Source organism: Manis pentadactyla, chromosome 10, assembly GCF_030020395.1.
Source record: "Manis pentadactyla isolate mManPen7 chromosome 10, mManPen7.hap1, whole genome shotgun sequence".
In the NCBI taxonomy this organism is placed as follows: Eukaryota; Metazoa; Chordata; class Mammalia; order Pholidota; family Manidae; genus Manis; species Manis pentadactyla.
The window spans coordinates 39,428,055-39,433,411 of record NC_080028.1 but is presented as its reverse complement, the minus strand read 5'-3'; the positions used below and the strand labels follow the sequence as shown (position 1 = coordinate 39,433,411).

Here is a 5,357-nt window from a genome sequence, read left to right as displayed (position 1 = left end):
ATAGTAAAGGAAGGAGAAGTAAACATGCAATTGCAGTTTGGTAAGGAATGAAAGCAGCGGGTAAGTCATGACAGTAGTGGGAATGAGTCGGACTAACCCAGGCCTGGGGTCCTGCTGGTGGAATCATAAGACAAGGTCAGCAATAAATTCTTGTGGGAATGTCATCTAAACTGGAGGTTAGGAAGTTGAAAAATGAGGGGTAAATTCATACCTACACTGTGCATGAAATGAGAAGTGGCCTGAAATACAGAAAAAGGATCAAAGGAAATTTTACTATGTTGCATTATGGAAGAGGAAGTTGGAACAAAATGTACTGAACAATGAAAAGCTGCTGTTTCTTTGAGGGATTATAACTAGGGGTGTAATTTGGTCTCTTGAATTGACATATTTTTCATTAAAAAAAGCATATCATTACATTGATATTTGTATTCCATTTTATTCTGTTTCTCATTTGTACATTCCTAATATAATTGGCTTAAGGCTTATTAGTATATCATTCTTCTAGCCCTATATTAGTTTTCTTGGACTTGCTGCCAACTGTTTGCTAAAATACTCTACATACAAGATTAAGCAATTTAATTGGGATACCAATCTAAATACACTTTAGCAACTTCATTGAACGATTTATCTTTAACAGAAATTACAAGTGAATTTCTCTCTTCATTGTTACTTAATTCATGACACTTTGGCAAATTTTAAATATCTTTCATATTAGATAGGATCCAGTCAATAAAATACGTGCATAGTGTGATTTCAAAGATTTTCCATTAGTAAATGCTTCTTTCAAATCCTAAATCTTATACTTATTCCTCATTTAAAAATATATGTTCAGTTTATGAAACTTTTCTTATAACACTTAAACAAGTATTGATTCTTTTCAAAATTAAGTCTCCTCTTTAAGTAAGCTTTTTGGTTTGTTTTTTGTATGTGTTCTATTTAAAGGAATGGTGTTCACTATTGTACTAATATTTTAAGACAAGTTTCCCAAACCTCTTTGTACTGGAAAGGAAATGTTAGGAGTGAAGTCATGCTTAGATTTCCTGAGACTTCTATTCTCTTTTTTCTTCATTATAATTATCATCTGAAAGAAGCTTTTTTGTAAGGAGATCAAAGGGGTGACTTGACCAGGTCTGGTACCAAATGGAAGGCCAAATCTAGATCAGGAAAAGGCAAAATTAGAAACTGAAGAAAATATGCTTAGGGATACTGACATCAACATTACCCTAATTCTTTCACAGCAATTTAAATCTTTTGACTAAGTCATTAACGGCTTCTTTCACTTGTTTGTTCCTCAGAGTGTAAGTGAATGGGTACAGCATGGGGAAAATGGAACTAGTGAGTACTGTTACTCCCTTATTAATGGCGATTTCATCCTTTGCTGAAGGTTTGATATAAACAAAGGTGCAGCTGCCACAGGTGATGGAAACCACGATAATGTGGGAAGAACAGGTGGAAAAGGCTTTTGTCCTCTGCTGGGCAGAGGGGAGTCTTAGAATTGTCCTGATGATGTACATGTAGGACAGGACCACACACAGCAGAGTCATGAGGAAAGTCATCACAGAGTTGATGATAATCATCTGCTCTATGAGCCATGTATCTGAGAATGAGATCTTCAGCATAAGGTTAGCATCACAGAGAAAGTGATCAATGGCATTAGAGGCATAGAATTCCAGGTCCAGTCCCAAGCTAAGTGGTGGCAATATGATCAACAGAGAAATCATCCAACAGGAGAAGATGAGCTTTTCGCAGACCCTGAAGTTCATAATAGTCATGTAACACAGGGGTTTGCAGATGGCTACATATCGATCAAAGGACATGGTAGTCAGGAGAAAAAATTCTGTTATTACAAAAACATATGTAAAAAAATGATGGCATATGCAAGCATTATACGTAATAGTCCTGTCACCTGTCAATATACTGTACAAGAATCTAGGAATGCAGGCAGACATGAATGAGATTTCTAAGAAGGAGAAATTTTGGAGAAAAAAGTACATTGCAGTTTTAAGGTGAGAATCCACTAATGTGAGGATGATGATGCTCAGGTTTCCAGTTACACTCAACATTAGGTGATAAGCAGAAATATAAAAATCAGAATCTGTAGCTTAGGGACATCTGTCAATCCCAGGAGGATGAAACTGGTTACAGATGTGTGGTTTCTCATTCCAGGGGGACTGAATTTTGCCCAACTGCATGTAAAAGCCAAGGATGTAAGATCTGAGAATATGGTGGTAAAATAGTCTTATTATAGTTTTGTTTAGAAGAGTCACACGTATTTTATGTGTGTTTTGCTTTATTTAATAATGAATTTTAAAAATAATTTATTCAGCTCTGTTGATAGCATATCATCATATGGATCCGAAACCTGGTTTTCAAATATTTTTACTACAACATATGGTAATATAGATATTTCATACTGCAACCCGGTGTACAAGTTCACACCCACACAAATACTTACACACATATATGGGGAACAAAAATAACAATAAAATAGTGATCCTTTGGTGCCCTGCTCTCTGATGTTTTATGTTCTAATGTATCTCATTAAAAATAAATACAAATACCATCAAATTGATTTTATAGCCTACTAAATGGTCATGACATGTATTGGGAAAAATTTAAGTTTTTATGTATTTTTTGAATAATATCGTATAAGGAAAACATAATTTTCCCTGATAATTTTTTAAATGTGCACTATTCTTTTAATTTGCACTTTGGAATAGATTAGTTCATCACACATTTGTTCCCTTAAGAATATATCCCTTATCAATAACCAAAATTTTACCCAGTTTCACTATCTGCTTGTAGCCCTTTTTTTCCTTGAATAAACTAAAAACACATGAGGTGTGTTTTTGACACAAGACGAATGTAGATCCATCTACTAATGCTGTTGAAGTCTCTGTTCCCTGCACAAGTCATGTTAAATGAACTACCTATCTGCACAAAAATATTACCTAATTATTTTACTTTCTCTCTCCCCCTTACTTCATCCATTTGCTGACTCTGACTTATACCTGACTCTTTGTGATTCATTCGTCTGTTTTCTACTTGCACACTTCAGAGAAGTACTTCCAAATCTCGCACACCACTTTAAAAACTTTCTATGTGTTTTTGTCATACTCTATGTTAATTAGAGAGAGTAAAAAATTTGTTGGAAACAGGATTTAAATCTTTTTTAATATAATAACCACAGGGCAGTGTGGACTGAGATATAGAGTTATGTCAAGGTAATATATAACCTCAGATCTAGATAACTCATTTGTTTATAATGTGGATTCAATATTAAAACTACTCTGACAATTTCCAAAGGGAAAGGGACTGGGGGAGGTGAATGAGAAGGGAGGGAGAAGGTGAATAAGGGGCATTAAGATTAGCACACATAATGTAGAGGTGTGATGGGGAAAGCAGTATAGCACAGAGAAGACAAGTAGTGACTCTATAGCATCTTACTACGCTGATAGACAATGACTGTAATGGGGTGTGTGGTGGGGACTTGATAGTGGGGGAAATCTAGTAACCACAATGTTGCTCATGTGACTGTATATTACTGATAATAAAATAAAAAACAAAACAAAAAAAAATACTCTGACAACTATTACTTTTGCCGAACCCCTTACTCTACTTTAGGTGATTCTTGTTGGCTTTTATGTGTGGTGGAGGAAATGCTCTGAGTGGCTCCTGAGTCACACCATACCCTGACTACACACTCGGCATGTATGTAATACCTGCAAAGGCAAATTGTTTTACCTGAATTATCACTGTTTTTTTTCATAGAAATAGCTTTCCTTTACGGATTCTATTCATACCTCCTCACTACACCTGCCAGAAATATATTAATGCCACAGAATAAAACTCTTAAATCCTGCATTAGGACCATCAGCTACTCTGTGGTTGATCCTTATTAACACCAAATAACTACACTAATTCCTTCCAAAATGATTTCAATCTCCAATGTTTGTTTAAAGCCATAAGTAAATTGAAGAATAACCAAGTCATTTGTTATAGAAATTCTAATTAACTGGCTATGAGAAAGTTTCACTTAATTACTTTAAAAATAGTCCTTTCCTCCAGAGGTGGGACATACTCTGTATCAACCACTTGCCTATTACCCATAGTAAATCTCCAAGAGTTTTCAGGTTTCAGTAAAGGAATGAAAGAATGACCCTGGTTTGATGTTTTAGGATGAGCAGGGCACTCCCATGAATGTGAACATCACACAACTAACAATAAATTAACTGAATAGTTACAATAGATTCAGTAATTAAAATAACTAAATAGTTGAGTCAACACAAATATGGAAAAGGAAACATATACAGGCCACCTACCTCTCCTTTCTTCTGTCTTAACACAACTCTGCCCTACACAAGTCTTGAAACTTTAAGCAATGTCCTTGCTCCTAAATACCTTGAAAATAAATTAACACTATTGTTTCACTACTGTATGTTTACTTCTCTTGTCTTATAGAAAGCTAAACATTTTAGAGAGTGCAAAGGTCTAAATTATGTCAACAGATGATTTCCAATTCAAGGTTTGTTCCAGAAGTCCTTTGTTTCACCTACTTTAGGTGACCTAATATATGTTGATATACAAATCCAGCCCTATCAAAGCCTTCAGTCAACTCAAAATTATAAACTCCTGTTTCTTTTTAGCACAATTCAATTAACTATTCATATCTCTCTAATCTTGGTAAAACATATAAAACTGTTTCTTAAAGAAAATAATTTTCTATGTCTCTCAAAGACTACAGACATGGTGGTTTCAGTTACTTGTTTATCCCTGTATATCCTGAGGATTTGAAGGATGAGGAAAGGTTTGCTTGGCTTGTATGTGGACTCAAAACCCACATGAATTTGGATCCAAAGTTATTTATGAATCTTTTGTGTAATATTTTGGCAAGGACTCTGAAACAAGCAGCAGTGGGGACAATGTATTCGGAGAACTGAAAATTCCACAGTGCTATCCAACAAAGGACTTTACACAAAAGATACATCAAATGAGAAAGAGCAAGCCTACTTTTTACTCCTTTTCTTCAATAAAACTTATAGTGGCTAATTACTGTATGAGAATACAGTTACAGCTTTTCTTCTTTGGTAACATATTTTTACCATAAGTAATGCCTATTTATTATTTAAAAATTAACATAAGAAAAATGGAAAAATAAGCTAAAGGTAATAACCGCCCTTAGTCTATTATACATTTACCATACAATCCAATGTAAATATATTCTTATGAACTGACATATTCACAAATATGAAGCATCCTTTATCTCATGGCTTTCAAATTATTTTGACAATTAAAAAACAAACCTTTTTACTCAATACTTAGAAATTTGTATCATTTGGAGAAGATGCAGTATTACA

At 34.4% G+C, this 5,357-nt stretch overlaps 1 pseudogene; it reads right to left on the bottom strand.

The window, feature by feature from the left end:
* Positions 1 to 1,232: 1,232 nt before the first annotated feature.
* LOC130679264 (olfactory receptor 6C2-like) lies at positions 1,233 to 2,161 on the bottom strand (annotated as a pseudogene).
* Between the last annotated feature and the right edge of the window lie 3,196 nt (positions 2,162 to 5,357).